This window comes from Phoca vitulina, unplaced genomic scaffold (genome assembly GCF_004348235.1).
Source record: "Phoca vitulina isolate PV1807 unplaced genomic scaffold, GSC_HSeal_1.0 scaffold22, whole genome shotgun sequence".
Taxonomy (NCBI): domain Eukaryota; kingdom Metazoa; phylum Chordata; class Mammalia; order Carnivora; family Phocidae; genus Phoca; species Phoca vitulina.
In genome coordinates, this window is record NW_022589725.1 from 29,390,632 (window position 1) to 29,410,898 (window position 20,267).

A 20,267-nucleotide genomic window follows, 5' to 3' on the forward strand; every position below is an offset into this window, starting at 1 on the left:
GTCTCTTAAGGCCAACTCTTTGAACTTGAGCCAAAGCCAGCTTCTTTCAAATTAAGGTTTACAAAAAGCCAAAAGGGCTGCTGCAGCCTAATCTGCTCCACACCACTTCCTGGGTCCCTGTGGCTGCAGAATCCTGTTCCTAATATCTATTTGTTGGACAATTTCACATTACCACCCCCCCATCACTGTACTAGTTGTTGTTAAAAAGATGTGGAAAATACAAGCTGTGGTGAGGGAGTTGAGGAGTTGAGTTGAAGTTAAACTGTTCATTCCTATTTTTAATCTCAGCAGTTCCTTAACACATTAATGATTAATCAATGGGAATTAACCTGGATTAACTTTCAACACTCAGTCTTTTCCCAGTGGTGAGCCTCCACTTGAAAGAAAAATCCAGAATCTCAGCCTCTGGCTGGCATATCAACTAGTTCTAATTGACCATGGGTAAACCAGTTAACTTCTCTGACATGGGTGTACCCCTCTAGGACGATCTGGGTTTTAGAGAGGAAATTCATTCGTTCTTCATTCATTCATTCATTCATTGGTGTTTGTTGAGTGCCTGGTATTCACTAGCAGGCTGGGCAAGCAGCCTAGAGTGATACACAGACCCAGTAAAGACTCAACTGCCCTTAAGGACCTTGCTGTGGGCAGAGACCCTCATCTTATTCACTGTTTAGGTTTTCCCAGAAGCAGATCCTGACAGAGGGGTTTGGATTCAAGTGACTCATTTGGTGGGGGTGATCACAGGACACATGGGTAGAGAAGTAGAATGGGAGGGAGCTGTATCAGGCAAGTAACACAATATCAAGCAAATGACTGGTGTGGGCAACCAGGCTCAGTATTACTCGGCCTGCTGGGAAACCGTGTGGAACACATCCCAGACATGTCCTACCTGAGGGGTGAGGAGGTGGGTTATTTATCCCCCACCCCCACTCCTCATTGACTGAGGGCTTCCTCTGAGAGGACTTTAACTAGTCCCATGCCCTGTCAGCAAGAGAAAGCCTTCTGGCAGAGAAAAGCATCTGCTCACCACAAAAACCCTTGGCAGAAGGATACGTGCCTGAAGGGTCTGGAGGGGTCACGGTCGTATCTTCTAGGCAACTGTGACCCAGAGCCTGACACAACACCTACACAGAGTAGAGGCTCAGTAAATGCATGTTCTGTAAATACGTTAAATGAATTACAGAATGGCAAAGTTCCTAGGCATGAGGGGTACTTACAAAAAAGGGGCTCTCTGTTCCCTCCCACAATCTGACGTTTGGTTTGGCCTCAACACAATGTATGTTTCAGTATGGAGATGTGGCCTGGCCTGAGCCTTTGCCTTTCCTCCCTCCCTGCTCCTTGTCCTCCCTCCACTAGGCTGTGTTAGGCCCAAGGCAGCACCCCCCCAACCCACCGCCTGGCCTGACCTAACGCTCACAGCCACTGCTGTGCCCACAGACCCCCATCCTTGGTCCTGCTCAGCCTCATCAACAAGTTTAGGCCTTGCACTCTCCCAAGGTGTGTCTGGGAAAAACAGGAACTACCCCAAGATTAGGTGGACAGGGGTGCCTGTGGGGAGATGGAGGGGCATAGTGGGTTTTAGTTGTATGTTAAAAACAAATAGAATGTTCTTAATAGGAAACCCTAAATATACAAGAAGAATTACCTAGTATGGTCCATTCACTCATGATGGTGCTTTGCTTTCTATTACTAAATCACAGATAGTAAAAGAATAGACAGAAGAGATGAGAATATCTTACAGTGTAAAAAGAACTTTTGCTTTATCAACAGCTATGAAAGGGTGATAAATGACACACAGAATAGAATGTCACATGGAAACAAAGCCATTGTAACAATATCTAACGTTTTTACATCTTGTCATGTACCAGGTGCTGTTTGAAATGCCCTACATGCAGGTAAAATTATTTAACCCTCAGAACAACTCAGTATAGGGGGTACAGTTATTATCTCCATTATAGGGATGAAGAAACTGAGGCACAAGGAGGTTAAGCAACCTGGTCAATGTCTCAGGGCTAGTCAGAGGAGGAGAGTTGGGCTTCAGGGTCCGTGGGTCCACGCAGGAACTGCTGCACTTGGTGCCAGATACTGAAAGGCATGCTGTGTGGGGGGTGGTGGTGACTTCAGGGAGAGGTTTGTGATCCATGACAGCTGACATCACTCCCTTGGCACTCTCTTTCTGGTGGTAGTGATGCTTAGCTTGATTGGGGACCCACTAGGTTGGGAAACCATTGTAATAGCTCCAGTGATGAGGGCTTAGGAATGGGGCGGTGGCAGGAGAGGGAGGTGCAATGATATTTTATGAGGGGCAATTAGGGGGTGAAGTAGGTGAGGGTTCGTGACCATGGGGTGTGAGGTACAGGGATCTACCAACTGTGAGCCCCTGTTCCCGGCCTGAGTGACACCACTGGGGCAGGACCCATAGGAGAATGAATATGTAGGGGACAGGAATTGGGGAGGACGTTGCATGTTTATTGACATGTGGAATTTGAGAAGCCTGAGGGAAGTCCAGGTGGAGAGACCATTTCTGTGAAGCTCAGACACTGAGGCCAGTGTGGGTAACACATACTGGAAAGCTAAGCACATGCGTGGGGGTTTGAACCTTCAGGACAGAGATGACCACACACAGCATATAGAGCTGCGAGCTGCATGTGGATGGGGACAAGAGAAAGCCAGTACTGGAGCCCTGGACAGAGAAAGGAAAACCCACAAAAGAATCTGTATCGATCAGCTATTGCTGCATAACAAACCACTGCAAAACTCAGTGGCTTAAAACAAGGCTTGAGGCTTGGCTGATCTTGGCTGGCCCCCACATGGGTCTTTGGGTGGGCTGGAGTTCACCTCAACTCAGTACCTACTATGTGTCAGTCACTGTTCTAGGTGATGGCGAGACAGCCAGGAACAAGGCAAAGGGTTTCCTTTGGTGGAGCTCACATTCTAGCGAGAGACAGAAAGTAGACAAAAGTCAACCGATAAATAAACAAGATGAATTAAAATGGTGCAGAGGGCTACAAGGAAGAGAACAACCTCTAGCTATGGAGAAGGGCAGGGATCTAGGAATGGGGAGGGCAGTGGGTGTCAAGAACATGATCAGAGGAAACCTCTCTGGGGAGGTGATGGTTGAGTTGACACTTGAACATGAGAAAAAGCTGATCTTGTCTTGGAAAGAAGGATAAGAAGAATCAGCAAAAAAAAATTCCTGCGGTGGGGAGGAGCTTAGCAGGTGGCTCAGGGAATAGGAAGAAAGGCAAGGGATGAGCAAGGCAGGAAGGTACCTAGGTCCCACATTCCCGAGAAGGTATTGGGCAGCCAATGGGGTTGGGGAGCTTTAGGCAGGAAAGTCTTGCAATCTGATCTTCATTTAAAAAAAAAAAAACAAAAAACACTTTAACATTAGTTAAGATAGTGGAATCGTGGATCCCCAGACCAGCTGGGAGGCTTTTGCAAGATTCCAGACAAGATAAGACTGTTACACTGGTAAATATTTAACATTTGGCTCTGGAGGTAGGGGTGGAGGAGGTATTCCTAATTTGCAGCAATTATCAATTTCCATGGTGTCAATACTCCCATCATAGCTGATTTCAGGCTGCTAAGTCACTGAACACAAAGGTGGGAAGAAATTTGCAGTAATATGCCATTATATACCATGGAGATAATCTCGTAAATAATCTCAAGGACATATGTAATAGTAAAATGTAGTGAAATAACTGGAAAGAGATGATGTTGAGTATTTATTACTTTTGTTTTTCATACAATGTTTCTTTTTTAAATTTTTTTTATTTCTTTAAGGATTTTATTTATTTATTTGAGAGAGAGAGAGCATGAGTGGGGGTAGGGGCAGAAAGAGAGGGAGAAGCAGACTTCCCACTGACCAGGGAGCCTGACGAGAGGCTGGATCCAAGGACCCTGGGATCATGACCTGAGCCAAAGGCCGACGCCCAACCAACTGAGCCACCCAGGCACCCCTCATACAATCTATTTCATTGTAAGTTTATATCATTAAATTTTTAATAATCATTGTGTTTAATGAACTGCTTGAAAAATTCTTAAAAACGTAACAATCAGCTGTCATGAGCCAGCTGGCTTTCCACACCACTGAATATAATAGTCGCCTGGACCAGAGTGGAGGTTGTGTGTGTGTGTGTGTGTGTGTGTGTGTGTGTGTGTGTATGTGTGTGTGTGAGAGAGAGAGAGAAAGAGAGGGAGAAAGAGAGAGAGACCCAACAGGCTGTGAAATTGTACATGTTTGTGTTGACATTTCTGCACACATCTTGTTCCTTGTCTCAACTTCAGACTCATTGGGGTTCGTAGCTCCATCTGATGCATCATCATGTTCCCTGAACACCTAGCCCACTGCCTTGATTCGGGTACAGACTCACCTTAGATTGGGTCTCCCCAGAAGAAGACATTGAGGACAAAAAGATTTAAGTGAAGGCAGTTTTTCTTCAGAAGGTGATCCCCGGAATCACCAGGAAGGGAGAGGAGAAGTGAGACCAGAAGAGAAGACAGCCGATGAGCGGTGTGTCTTCAGCAAGTTACCTCTGTAGGCAAATGAAGCCTCATTCCATGAAGGAACTCTGGGTGATGGTGTGGAGTATGTCTCAGCATCACCCAACTGAAAAGCCAGGAAGCTTGGGTACTTATTCACTAACACCCCTCCATCACTGGTTGGAGGCTGCTTCTGGTATTTCCAGCCCACACCACAGACAGAGCCCCAAGGAAGAAGATTGCTATTGAGACGCACAGGAATGGCGGACCGTATATCAACAGGCCACCAACAGTGTTGCTCCGAAACTCATGAACACTTCTTGAATGAATGAACAAATGAATGAATGAATGTAGGGCCCTTTGAGCTCCTTCAAACACAAATTTAAGATCTAGAAGTTTTAAAAGAGAATGCAGCTCCTTCTACTCCACAGGCAGCACATTTATACTTTTGCAAAATCTAGAGCAGAAGCCCTGTGATATCCCAGACGGTTTAAATTTTGCAGTAGTGCCACTTAAAATCAGAGTAATTTTATTATACCCTTGAAGAAAAATCTCTATAGACAGATTATAACAAGTGTCAAAAGGAAAATTAAATTTCTGCAAAGAAATTGGACGGTAAGCATGAACCTAAATTACCAATTTTTTATGGTTGCTGGTGGTAGTAATGGGTAACTTGGGTAAGAACATTTGGTTTTGTGTGGGTGACACTGGAAGTGAGCTCAGAGTTAGGAGTCTTGCAAAAATGAGGACTGACCCAGTGGCTGACTGTGAATCCCCAAAGAAAGCAAGGGGAAAAAAAAATAGATGGATGATGTCTATCTGGCACTTTTACTATTTCTAAAGTGCTTTGCAGATGATCCTTACCAGAACCAGGAGAGGGAAGTATTATTATTGTACCCTCAGTAGCAGATGAGGCAGGTGACTTCACACTTATGACAAAGTTAAATAAGCCTCGGAGACTCCAAAAATGGCATCTTTCCATAATACACCCCTCTGGGTTCTGAAATCACACTCCTCCATCTCAGACGGGAAGTACCAGTCATTAATAACGTATTGTGGTCCTGAGGTCAGCTTAGCAGGGCTAGCTGCCTCTCACTGGACCTCCTGGGACAAAGTCTGAGAGCCACTGAGTTAGAAGCACAATGGGGCTTCGTTTTTCCAGCCCTGAGCAGAAAGCATCCTTCACTAGCCTAGCTAGTTAGACATCTTGACTCTTCTCTATGATCTCTATGAAGAACTCAGGACTCCAGAACTTTGTCTCCCATTCCTGATTGACTTCTTTCATTTGATAAGTATTTATGGAGCATTGCCACACGCTAGAGTCTATTCTAGGTGCTGAGAATTCAGCAGAGAACGAGCCCATAGGACCCTATGCTCAGTGAGCTTACAGTCTGGCAGAGATGGGGGCAGGCAATCAATAATTCATTAGACTAAGTTTCAGCTTGTGGTAAGTGCTCCAGAGTAAATAGAGTGAAACGGTATATAGGAACTGTGAACGACCTGTCTTCTTTTTTGCTCTTTTCCTTTCCAATCCATCCTGCTCACTTTTAGCAAACTTAACCTTCACAAATGACTACTCCCAGCCTGTCTTGCCTCCCCCTTGGGAGCCCAAATGAGATCATTCCCACTGCATCAAATCTTCATTTCTCTGCCTGACTTTTGTGGAATTCCACAGCCCGGTGCCCCCCTCGCTTCACCGAGCTCTGCCTCTCCCTGTCTGTGCCCACCCTGTGCCTCTGCCCGGAGCAGTCTCTCCCCAGCTTTATTTTATTTATTTTATTTTTTTAAAGATTTTATTTATTTATTTGACAGAGAGAGAGAGAGCAGCAACACAAGCAGGGGGAGTGGGAGAGGAAGAAGCAGGCTTCCCGCTGAGCAGGGAGCCTGATGCAGGACTCAATCCCAGGACCCTGGGATCATGACCTGAGCCCAAGGCAGACGCTTAACGACTGAGCCACCCAGGCGCCCCAGGCTCTCCCCAGTTTTAATCATTCCCTCCCACTCCACCTTCCAAGAGCTGCCTTGGGTCATTCATTCCAGAATCAGGCGCTAAGTTTGCCAGGTACCCTCTTGGTGGTGGAGGTGCAAAGCTGGATCAGACTTGCTCTCTCTCCCTCCCCTTGTAGAGCCCACAAAGCTGCTTCCTCCGCAAAACCTCTGAATGCATTTTTTCCCCCATTTTACCAGCTCCATGTAGAGACCGCTCTGACACGACTGGGCACCAGAGTTCACTGGCAAAATCTGTGTACAGGAATGATGACTCTTCAACAATGATAAAAACTTACGAGAGGTCTGAGTCATATGTTTCCCTTCTGAATTCCCTGTGATTTTGGAAGGCCTTTCTTCTATCTTAAATCACTCCTACCTCACCGTGTACTCATTTCTTAAAGCCTTACTCTTCCTGGCTCTAGGGCAGAGTTAAGGCACCCGCTCAATGCCCAGTGTCTGCTAAGTGTTCACAGAGTGCACGGTTGATTAGTAAGTGCCTGGCACTTAAAAATCGTTATTCTAGACCCTCCTCCGGGTTCTTCCCTCCAGACTTAAAAAGTGCAGCTGCTTCAACCTTTCTTCCACGGTTTTTCCAACCACTTAATCATCGTGTGGCTCTTCTCAAACTCTGTTAATCAGCTTTTTTTTTTTTTTAAATCATTAGTAAGAGTTTTGAAGAAGGTCTTTAACCAGAAGCAAAAAAAATGTATAATAAAATCAGAAAGAGCCCGCTAGGGCGGTTGGGTTCAGTTCTCTGCTTTGGCTTGGCAGGCCCCCCAACCCGCTCATAGATCAAGCCGACTGGCTCGCCCGGCACAACCGCCCAGCCTCCAATCTGAATGTGCACTGCAGAAAAATTAGATTTGGTGGGATGAGAACATTGCCTGTAGCTCCGTTGACACACTTCTTCAGACTGCTAATGGTCACTGTGGTCAGAAAAATCCAGGCCTGGTCAGAAACTCGTGAGCCAGCTTAAATCAGACAACTTTTGTTTCTTCTTCTAGTGTCATTTTACTGTGAGTCCATGGATTCTTGTAGTGGTTAGGGGCCGTCTGTGGTCTGGTGTGTGTGTGTGAGAGAGAGAGAGAGTGCACTGAACTCAGACTAATTCACACTAAAGTTTTACTGACTTACCATGCAATGTCTGTTAGACATTTGCACCAAACTGCCTCTAAAGACAGGGGAGAGTGGAGGTGGTTATTGCAGATGGGGGGCTCTGGGCTCTAAACCATCTATATCAGGAAGGCATTCAGGTTTGCATTAATATCCATGTAATTTTTTTTTAAAGATTTCATTTATTTATTTGACAGAGAGAGACACAGCGAGAGAGGGAACACAAGCAGGGGGAGTGTGAGGGGGAGAAGCAGGCTTCTCGCCGAGCAGGGAGCCCGATGCGGGGCTCAATCCCAGGACCCTGGGATCATGACCTGAGCTGAAGGCAGACGCTTAACGACTGAGCCACCCAGGCACCCAATATCCATGTAATTTTTGCGTTCTTCTCCAAAATATATCCACAAGGACAGACTTTCTAAAAATGGAAATCATTGTATTATTATTTTTATCAGAGTGATATATATATGAATGCCATACATGATGCAGATAATATAGGAAAAAGTACCATGAAAAATCTAAAAAATGACCTGAAGCCCCAGCCTCATAGGTAACATTTTTTTACTTTTTTCCTTCTACACTATTTTCTATTTATAAATATATGTTGTTTGTTTTCATATAAGCTTTTAAAAGCACTGTGTAAAAAGATTCTGGCTATTTATCTGGTGGCATGGGGATCCATGGCACTGGGGATAACCCACCTGCTTTCCAGTTTGAAAAGCAGGACCTCAGGAGTGACCCCTCCAGAAATCATGCACATTTCAGAAGAGGAAGGAAGAGAGAGGGCAGAAGAACTTTCTGGAAATGTACAGGGTGGGCACTTTACGGGGAAGGGGGAGTGCATTTCTGCCTCTGTTTAAGTCTCCCAGGGCCCTGGCCTGCCCTCAGCCCGTGGGGCAGCGGGGGGCCATCTGTGTGGGCAACACCCAGGGGTCTTTGCAGGCCTGTGGGTGCTGGGCAGTGGGCTGGTTTCCCCCTAAATGACCCACCTACAAACCTACATTAAACTTCCTTGCAGGCAGGCCTCACCCTCCTTCAGCAGAACGCTAAACACGTCAATTCCTAAAGAAGTGTTTTCTTTCTTTCAGGCAGGAAAACTAATGAGCTCCATCTTTGGCATGGATCAGAAAATTCCACTGTGGCGTTGGCAGAGCTTATGCCAGCACTAGAACTTTAAAGAAGCCCCACATTGAGAGCTACGAGGAACAAAGGTAAGGCTGATTGGCCTGATTTCCTTGCTCACAGTCGGGGAAAGAAAAAGGGAAAGGAGAAAGGAACAAAGTACCTGGCTGGGAGAGGTGTGTCCGGTCGGAGGGAGGTACTTTCCCGAGCCGTTCTCGGAACCATCCATCTCCGTGGGCAGCACAATGCCCTCCTTATTGCCCGTGTCCTCACGACACGGTGGCTGACTTGGAGCCTTACCCGGCACAGCGTCAGTGGCAAACATTCAGACCTGTGGCCGCTGGGCCCATCTTGGGCAGATTCCTCAACTGGGGTGGGTTCCCACTCTCAGCGGAGGTGGGAACAAGCCGTGTTTGCCTCACAGTCCCTTGTTTTCGGAAAACAGTTGGCAGATTGAACTGAATAAATACAGCATGTTGCCTACTTACCAATAAGTATTTGTTCGGTCATTCAATAAATGATTTTTGAGCACCTACTGTACTCCAGGGGCTGGAAATATAGCATGAACAAAACAGACATAGACCCTCTACACATGAAGGTTTGGGATGGGAGGTGGACCATCAGAATTAAACAAACAGATAAAATAATTTCAGATATTAAGAACACAGGGTGGCGAGATAGAAAATGACAGTGGGGAGGAGGCTATTTTAGAATGCTTAGGTAAAGCCTCAAGTGACATTGAAGCCGAAATCTGAATCACCCAAAGGAACCAGCTGCCAGAAGATGTGGATGCAAAAGTCTTCTAGGGAGCGAGAATAGCATGTGCAAAGGCCCTGAGACGGGAACGTGTTTGACAATTTCAGGGAATTGAGGAAAAGCTGATGAGGAAGTCATGGTAATGAGCATGGTATAAAGGCAGGGACCAGATTTATTATGAGAATCATCACATGTAACATTGTAGAGTGTGTTATAGTTTGCACAAGGCTTTGAACACACATTATCTCAATTCAATCATCCCAACATTCCTATTAACTTCCTCAGGGTCACAAAACTAGGAAGTGGCAGACAGGGACTCTGACCAAGAACTCTGTCTGCACAACTCCAGAGGGCACTATCCATGCAGCAGGGGGAGCCATTCGTATCATTGCTTGGAGTTTGTGCAGTGCACAGCCTGTGCCACTGTACATAGTGACCCTATGCTAGCTCAGGTCTATTTTCTCCAAATTTCTGTGCTTTTTCTGTGCTAGGGACTGTTGGGAATACAAAGAATAAAGATATTATTCTAGCCCTTGGTGAGCACATGATGTGGTTAAAGAGAAACAATATATGAAGAGATGGTGGATGATATAAGACAGTTTTTGTTTCTGGCAAGAATATTATGAATAATTTAGTAGGGGATGCAAGATGTGAAATTGGCTTGAAGATTTAGATTGGTGGACATACAGAAAGAGAAATCCATAGGAGTCACCACACACACACACACACACACACACACACGCAATAAAACCTAGTGTGTTGTAGACCACCATAAGCGCTTGCCTCCAGCAATTTGTGACTAAAAAAAAAAAATGAACGTTTATTATCCTATCATATAAAAGACAGAACCATACAGGTAAAATTTTGGCAAATCTAAGAGAAAAAGAAATCATCTATAATCTCATTAATGAAACACAACTGCTTTTCACATTTTAGTGTATTGCCTTCTGGTTTTTCCTCTTAGGCAAGCAATGTATGGGTGTGTGTGTGTGTTTATGACATGTATGTGAATGTATGGATATGTCATACGTGTCATATATACACCTACCACAAATACACACACATACATATTCTTACCTTTGTTGAGGTATAATTTACATGTTTTAGAATTCACATATTTTAACTGTGCAGGTTGACGAGTTTTGGCAAATACAAGCACCTGAGTAATCGCCACTATGCTAAAGATCTAGAACATTCCTTTACACCGCAACTTCCCTTACCCCATTAGTCACTCCCCCACCCTACCCCAGGCTCTCCTCCAGGCAATCACTAAACTTATTTCTGCAGCCTTAGACTAGTTTTGCCTACTCCAGAACTTCATGGAATCAAGCGTATACTCTTGTCTCTGGCCTCTGTTGTTCAGCGTGTCTCTGAGGTTCATCACGTTAGGAGTTTGTTCCTTTTCTTTGCTGACTAATATTCCATTATAAGCATATACAAGAATTTGTTTATTCATTTGCCCATTAATGAACATTTGGGTTGTTTCTCATTTGGGGACATCATGAATAAAGCAGCTTTGAACAATCTTGTACATCTGTGGAGGTGTTTTCATTTCTCTTGCGTAAATACCTGGGAGTGGATTTTCTGGGTCATTTAGTAGATTTGTATGTTTACAGAAAACTACCAAGCACTTTTCCAAAGTGGTTGTACCATTTTACAACATATGGGAGTTCAGCTTACTCCACATTCTCACCAACACTTCCTAGAGCTGTTCTTTTTCATTTCCCTCATCACTAATGATGGGGAGCATTTTTTTCACAGGCAAGCATTTCCATAGTTGTAATTCTTTGTAGCCTATGCTTTTTAAATTTACACTTAATATCACCATTCTTCTCTGTTTCCCCGTAGTCTTCATGACCATTATATTAATGGCTCCTAATCCTCTGACACGGGGATTCTCTACAATTTATTCAATCATTCCTCTATTAGACATTTAAATGATTTCCAATTTCCCACATTTCAAAGTAACACTGAAATGAACACATGAATGTCTATGTTTCCCCCATATTTTCAAAGATTTCCTTTAATCACAAAAATAAGATGATCGGGCCAAAGGCATTTTTGTGGCTTTGAGAGTGTAAAATGTGAGGCGGACATTGAGGCTGCTGTCTTTGAAGGCACAAGCTGAGCCCCTCGTTCTCATCTCTCAGCTCTGTGCTGAGGTCTTGGCATTGGGGCCCTTCCTGTGTGTGATCCTTTTGTCTGGAGGCAGGGCTAATGGCTGTTTGGTAGCCATGATTTTTTGAGTCCTGGGCAATGTGGAAAAGTTGATGCTATCATTGACACAATGCTCCAGTACAAGAGGCTCCATTCCCCCTCTAGCCAAGTTGAAATGTGGGAAAGAAGAGGTGGGGTACCTGGTCCCCTGAGAATGATCTGTGAAGATGCCCAGCCAAGTAGTGACTGGGGCCATTCACTGGCATTTCCCCGATTTCCGTACACAAAGTGTCCGACTGAAGGGGCCAGGAACATGATTTGAAGAGTGTTTAGATGCCATGCGGACTGTTTTCATTTGGATTGTATGTTTGTATGTAGGGGGTCTCTGGGAGGACTGACGCTGATGATGGGGCGGGGTATGTGGAAGGATTTGGGGGACCACACCACTTCAAAGGCAAGGGAGGAGTTGGATCAACCTTGCTATAGTACAGGTGTGAGGCTAGGCACAGGCATGGCATGGGCTTGGGCACCTAGGGAAGCATATTAATCCTATTAGGCCAGCAGAGACCCTCATCAACTCTTTCCAAGGATCAGACAGTCCCCTAAACCTAGCAAGAGCCGTATTTTATATGGTTCCAGGTCTACCTCCATATTCCTATTTCAGGAGGAATTGTCCAGGGAGATAGAAGCAAGAGGAATTTGCATAGCAAATCAGTCCCCTGTGGGTACCCCATTCAGGCCTGCCTATGTGGAAGAAAAGGCCTTTGGGCCAGGTTGCCAGGCCCCTTCTTCCCCCTGGCCTCCCCCTGAAAGTGTCATCTGAGCTCCTACATTTCCTCAAGGCACCCTTGATGACCCTCCAAAGGGCAACCAGCAGACACTTACCAGCAATTCCCAGAAATTCCTGATTGTATTAAAGCCACAGTATGTGTCTTTCCCCCTCTAAATGTAAACTTACCAAGGACAAAAACCATTCCTTATTCATGATGTCTTAGTCTGGGTCCCACCCCGAAACAGACCTTGAAAGGAGGATTCAAGGATAAGTTGTTTATTTAGAGGCAATCCCAGGAAACTCTGGCAGAGGGGTTGGGCAGTGGGCCAGGAGAGGGAGGGCAGCAAGATAGGATGTGTTATCAAGCCAGTTACCACTGTGGGCAACTGAGGCTCAGTCCTGTGGAGACCTCTGGAAGACGGCACAGAGCACGCCTCCAAGCTGCTCCACCTGAGAGGGAGGGAGCTGGGGTATTTATCCACCAACCACTAACAGTCACTGTGGAGGAGGTTCCTGGGGAGACTTTAATCCCTGAGCTCCCAGATGCACTGCCTGCAGGCACGGGGGCCTCCAGCAGCCAGAGAAAGCCCCCAAACAAAGAGACACAAGTGCTGGCATCTGGAAGTCAGGCCACCTTTGTGCACAGAAGTGGTAAAGCCAAGAAGCTGTGCAGGGCACAGACATGAGCTGTGCCTCCCCGACGTGGCTCAGCGCTGGCAATGAACAGATCCTCAATAAAGCGGGTTGGCTGAACCCAGAGGGCTCAGCTAGCTTTGGCCTCAAAGCTATATCTTCTTTTTGTTCTCCAGCAACCCCTGACTACTGCCATCAGCGGGCCGTGTTATTTTAGGATCAAACCCAGAAGACGAACACCATTACATTTTTGAGCAATACTTTTTAAAGTGCACTTCCTGGACCAGCAGCGGCAGGAGTACCTGGAAACTTGTTAGAAATGCAGATTCTTGAGTCCTACCCCAGACTTACTGAAGTCAGGAATTCTGGGGAGCGAATCTGTATTTTAACACGTCCTCCAGGTGATTCAAAATGTACCCTAAAGCTTGAAAACCACTGTTGAGACTCTAAAATGTAGGCTAGTCTCCAAGGCAAGGCCATTTGCTCTTTGGTTAGAACGCTTTCCGCTCCCGACTTCAAGCACTGGGGAAGCAACTGGCCCCTTTTGTGGGTTTTCCTTTTCTTTGGGAGGGGGGCTTATTAAATAGGAATTGTACCTAACTACCAGTCACCTGCAGAGGGAAGCAGCGCAGGCATAGGAAACGATAGAAGGTACCTTGAGAGACATCTGTGTTGGGTCTGACCAAGGAGAGAGGGTGGGGGAGATTTACATTTTCCTGTTTGTTTTCTGAGCTAATATTTAAATTCTTCTGTTTGCCTCTGAACATACCAGGTGGGCAGTGGGGGAAAAGTCATGGGTCTGCCTTGAACTTTTAAATCAATCATAGAAAATATGCAAAGGAAGAGTTAAGGGTTGGGGGACTCCCCCCCCTTGAAGTCAATTTGTGTAGGAAAAATTGAAAGAGGCACTTGGTTCACTTGCGTTGACCCAAACGAGGCGGAGTAGGGGACGCACGGCACTGGGGTCTCAGTACCCCCCCGCCCAGGCTGATAGCCTCTAAAAGGCAGCTGCTTTTCCAGCAGTACCAGCCAGAACAGCGCTCAGCTGTATCATTTCTTCAGGAGGGGCTTCCTGCGCCGATACCAGCAGTGACGGCGGGCCTTGTGGGGGACCCCAGGGGTGTGACATCACAATGTGGCCCCATTCAGGATCTCAGGACTGACTTGCCCCCGCACCTAGGATATAAGCTTACCCTCCTAGGCTGGCCTGCACTTACAAGGCCACGGCAACCGAGACAAGCTGACCTGTGGCGCTGACCTGCTGGGCACTCCTGGTGAGTATTCAGACACTCTGAGAACCATGGACAGAAACACAGCTGATGGCTGGCTGGCCGAGTGCCTCAGGGTCCCACACTCACAGCCGCAGACCCACTCTGGCGTCCAGCAGTGTGCGGGACAAGCCTGAGCCCTTCCCGGGGAAGCGGGCTCACCCGACACAGACACCCCTCTCCTGACCTTGTTGTTCGGGTTGCCATCTGCAGGAACTGATATTCTAATCACCTCCTGGGCCCAGTCTGCCACCTGCCTCAGCTCCCAGGACAAAGGTCATCTGGGTGCTTGATAGAGGCTCCGGGGCAAGGAGGCCAGGCTCTGAGATGGCGTAGCCACTAGAGAATCACTTGAGTCCACACTGGGGACAGAGGCAGCCACTGGCCCAGTGCTACCCTCACAGCAGCGTGAGCAGGTGGAGAGCCTCACCGGCCACTCGAGGGATGCCAAGACCGCCTCCCCTCGGACCATGTGCACGATGGCCTTCCTCTCGGCACACTTTGCCTTCTCTCTTGGGCTGTTTTTAAATCCAACTCCCAGTGGTGCCCAGTGTATCAAGTCTCTTCCTTCCCTCTTGGGACAGAGAGAGAGATTTGAGACCATTATGGGAAGTGGGTAGATGGGTGAGAACACCGGAAGGGCAGGCAACAGGGAAGAAGGGGTGGTGAGGGCAGGAGGCTGGCTTTTTCCCAGCTGAGTCACCTGCAGTGGCTTGAGGGTGGTCTCGGGCCCAAAGGTCTTCAGCAGCCAACAGTGGGGATGGGCACCGGGGGCACCAGGAGGCAGAGCCTGCCTCCCCCACTGCCCTGTCTGCCCATTGGCTCCCCTCATGGACCATTCGCCATCTGTAGGAACCAGCAGGTGTGCACAGGTGCAGAACAGCTCACACACAGGAGTGGTTTGTTGAGGGCCATGATTTTGAGCCCTCATTCAGAAAGGGAAGGAACAAACACTAAGCATCTACTACGTTTCAGACCCGCTATCCCTGTGATTGCTCTTAATTCCTGCCACCAGGAAGGTGAAGTAGGTATTTTCATGCTCATTTTATAGATATGGAAACCGAGAACTATGTTCTGGGTTGGGTGCCACATTTTAAGAGGGACATTAGCCTAGAATTTCTATCACTCCGTATGCAGACGAGCATATCCATAGATTAGAGTGCTCTGAAAATAGAATGGGCTCCTTTAGGAGGCAGTGAGAGTGCCTTTGGAAACATCCGGGCAAACCGGGTGCCATCCGTCAGCAGGGCTGGGACAGGATCCTTGTGATCAGTCGGGAACTGAACCAAAAGCTCTTTAAAAGCTGTTCCAAATCCCAGATTGCAGGATCTGGGTCTCAAAACCTTGTTCACCTTCCATGTTTGAACCCAAATGGGTCAGACCTTCCAGGGGGGCTGCAAACTTTGTTAGCATGGAAAACTTGGAAGGAACCATAGAGACCAGCTCCCCTAACCCGCAGGTAGGAAGCAGGCAGCCAGGCTGGTTCTGGGGGGGTGATCCAAGACCACAGAGCCAATTCCCAGCATGAATACGTGTTGAAAGAATGAATGAAGGGATGACGGTGCCAGGACTGGAACCAGTCTGAATGCTGATCAAATATCCCTTAGCCCATCTCTCTCCCTCTCCCGAAACTCTTTCCTGTGAAGATTATGATTCAGCCAACACTTACTGAGCACTGACTGTATGCCAAGTGTGTTCACCAAGATGATTTCACGTAACCTGCCCTCACCCATCAGGTGGTGTCATCATCGGCATTTCTCAGATAACGATGGCTGGGTAACTGTCCCAAGGGATAGGGGACTTGGGGAGTCGCCACGAACGATAATGACAATGCAGGTCTCGCCAACTCCAAGCAGAGCAGGACCTCCACCTGTCGCCTCCCAGCCTGTGCAGGGAAGCACTTTCTTATTTATCCTTCCCAAGGACAAACTGCTTGTGACTTGCTCAGCTGCTCAGGGGCTATTTTACCTCCTCTTCGGCCTCGTCCTGGCTGCCATTGGGCTCCCCGTGGGCCTGCCTCCTTCACCGCCTGTGCCTCTCGCCGTAACAGGACAAGTTGGAGTGACTGTTTCCACACCAACAGATGTTATGCGCCAAGGAAGAAAATATGCTAATCAAAATCAGCTTTGGCTAATTGTAGCAATTTCCCTTCTGCGCATTGCCCTGAAATAGTAGCCACGCTCTGTTCTTTTTTCACATCAGGGAGCCCCAAATTGGCAGCTTAAATGAGGTTGCAAAGAAGTCAGTTAAACAGGCCTTTTTGCTGCCAGTTACCATGGATGAAGCCGTGAACATGCTCTCTTGGTAAGACCCCAGTTCAACCATTCGGGGACTTGGCACCTTGCTGTGGATAATTCAGACCCACTGTTGAGCTGCAAGAACCTCATTTAATCCCAGGGAAAAGCAGAACCTCAAGGGACGTAATGAAGTGCCAAGCTCAAGAGCACATGGTCTGACCTTGAACCCTAGTTTACTTGTGGTTTGTTCTATAGCCAGCACCGGCCGATTGTGTTTTCCCCACTGAGGGAGAAATTTGCATCTGTGCGGTCCCATATGGTGGCCAGGAGTCATGTGTGGCTATTGAGTTCTGGAAACGTGGCTAGTGGGACTGAGGAACTGAATGATCAATTTTAATTTTAACATAAGTTTGGCTTAAATAGCCTTGTGTGGCTAGTGGTCCGGGTGGCTGCAGCCCTGCCAACTTTTGTGACTTCATCTCTTGACCTCGTTCCCCTCTCTCCACCACCCCCCCACAAGGCAGCCCCCTCCTGCTGCGTTCACCAGACAGACCTTCAGCCTATGCCTCCAACAAGCCAAGTTGTTCCCTTGGGGCTTTGGCAGCATCACCCTGCCCTCTGGTCATTTTACGGTTTGCCCCTGTCCACCATCACCACCTCAGATCAAGAGTGTTTCCTCAGAGCACCCTTCCTGACCTTGTCTGATATCATCCCCAGCACCACTCCCAACTGCTCCTGATTTCTCCGAAATTATTGTGTGTCTTAGTTCAGACTGCTATAACAGAGCGCCATCGACTGGTGGCTTATAAACAACAAGCGTATCTCACAGTTCTGGAGGCGAGAAGTCTGAGATTAGGGGCCAGCATGGACAGGTTCTGGTGAGCATCTACTTCCCAGTCATGGACAGACCTTTTCTTGTTGTCGCCTCACGTGGTGGACAGACGGTTTTCTGGGGTTCCTTTTATAAGGCCACTAATCCCATTCATGAGTGTTCCACCCTAATCACCTAATGACTAATCACCTCCAAAGGCCCGCCTCCTATTACATCACTCGAGGGGTTAGGATTTCAACAGACGAATGCTGGGGGTGGGGGGCACACACATTCCACCATGGCATTGTGTTTGGCTATTTTCCTGGCTACTGCCATCTTCCTGGACAGGAACTTCAGTCCTGCAAGAGCAGGGGTGCTAGCTCTCGTGATCACTACCCCCCGGACCTGGAACAGTGCCTGGAATAGCACCTGGCAGGTGGAAAGTGCTCAGCACAGTGTCTAGAGCGAGTGAGCACCCTGCAGGAGGCAAGACAGTCACTGCCTCAGAAGGCTTTTGCTGCAGAACCCAAAACTTAGTGGTTTAATACAGCAATGATCAATTATTTCTCCCAATGCCCTGGGTCAGAAATTTGGGTAGGGCTCAGCTCTACATGGCATCAGCGAGGGTCACTCCCGCACCCTTCTGGAACTCACATGGCCTCCAGATGGCATCTCCATGCGGTTAGTCAGACTTGATGACAGCTGGCTTCTGAGGGAGGATGCAGAGCTGCCAGGCTTCTTGAGGGCCAAGCACAGTCCTGGCCCCACCACTTCACCACATTCTGTTGGTCCAGGCAAGTCCTGGGCAAGCCCAGATAAAGGGGGTGGGGGGGGATGCCCACCTCCCAGTGGGCGGGGCATACAGGAAGGAAGGAACTGGTGGTGGCCATCTTTGCTTGCTACCACAGTCACTACCGATAACCCAATAGTGGTGCTTCTCAAACTGGATTGTGCACATGCACCATTTGACCCCTTGTTAAAATGGAGATCCTGATATAGTAAGTCTGCAGTGTGGCCTGAGATTCTGCATTCTGAACAAGCTCCCAGGAGATGCCAAGCCTTGGGTCCATGACCATCAGAACCACCAGCAAGGCTGTATTAGAGTGCATCCTGTCAGGGCTTGCTTATGTTTAGGTTTGGCCCCGGACACAACCACTGGTGCATCATTCCCCTGGGTTAAGCATTGCCCATTACCACCAGAGTCCATGTGATCAGTCCCTTCTCCCCTGGTCTCCAGGTTTGTGCCCACAAGAACCATCCCACTCCATCTCCCAGATGCTTCCCACACTTTGCTTCACCAAGCTGCACAGCTCCTTCCTCCTTTTCTCTAATATTGGATTCCCACCACACCTCTTGTAAAATTGGTGGGGTGGGGCTTTTTCAGTTACAGGCTAGAATCAAACTTAAAATAGTTTAATGGAAAAGGATTGATGGGCATGCCATGGCTTCAGGAATGGCTGGATCCAGCCCCTCAGTGATGTCAGAAAATTGTCACCATCATCAGCTCTGCCTCCCCCTAGAGATCTCTCTGGCAGGCTCTCCCAAAATGAAGGAAGAGATGACCCCTGCTTTGCAACCACACCAGGAAGAAGACACCATTTATTTCCTAATCTTTCCAGCAAAAGTACCAGAGTTCTCTCTGCTTGGTCCCACTGGAGTCCCATGTCCTCAATGAACCAATCATGGCGGCCAGGAGGATGTGTTACCTCAACAGCCAGGCCTTGGTCATAGGTATGCTCTTGGAGCCAGGGAGTGAGGCCAGCTCCACCCAGGCCACACGGAATGGGGTCAGGAAAGGTGCAAAAATCAGAAAGGAGAGAGAGCTCTTGAGAAGCCAAGAACTCCCCACAGTTCACCATGAGAACAGATGTTCTGTGATGGCTGGGGAAGCAGAGGGCAGGGGCCTTATCGATGTCAGGGAGCCCACAGCCAACCAGGCCTCTTGGCCCCTAGCACTGACTCAGAGGGGCTGAGATCTTTAGTACCAGAAAAGACTTGAAAATTAGCCAAGGCATGTTCCACAGAACACTGGCCCAAGGGATGTTAATTGATGTTACTTAAAAAGCTGTGTGGTCCAGGAAGCTTAGGAGTGGATTAGGCCAAGAAGGCAGTTGCCTTGTTGCACAGGGCTTGTCAGGGACCTTGAGTAAGCTGGAGTAAACTGAATCCTCAAGAGTAAGGGGAAGATGAAGGCTATTGTTCTTTTGAGCACACTTTGGAAAATTATCAACCTAACTCCACCTCACCCATTTTATAGATGAATCAACTGAGGCTGAGAAAGGGAACGTGATTGGGGCAAGTCAGTGTAACTCGTTAGTATGGAGCTTCTCCCCTGCTGCTATGATGTTGACAAATCTGATGCTACATTAGAAGAGTTGCCTTGTAGCTCAGGGCGGCCTGTGCCCCAAGAGCTGGTTGTTTTCCTTCCCCCCTGAAGAGTGTTTTCCTCTCCCTCAGACATCCCCTGCAATGACCCTTAGGCTTCCGTGGCATGGCCCCTGTGAGGGGCTCCAGGCTCCCCGAGTGTTGACCCCTGCCTGGGACCTGCCCCTCGCCACTGCCAGCCTAACGGGAACCACTGACCAGGCAGGAAGCCCTGTGGGTCTGGACTTAGAAAAACAGAGCCACCCGCCCAGCAAGATGGCAGCATTCTGAGGTTGAAGAGGTTCCAAGGTTGGCCAGACGTGGAAGAGTAGCAACAGCCAGGGCACTGGGAGTGCCAGACAGGAGGGGCCTGGGGGAGATCAGGTTCCTGGGGCCAGGCATGCACCTTAAATCCAGACAGAGATTGTGCGTCAGGGCCGCGGCGTGAGGTGGTGGTTATCACAACAGCCTCTTTGAGGACTTCTCTGGTGCGAGCACTTCATATGTGGTGCTTCTAAGCCACTCAATGGCCCACATTTACAAACAATAGAAAGTGGCCATTG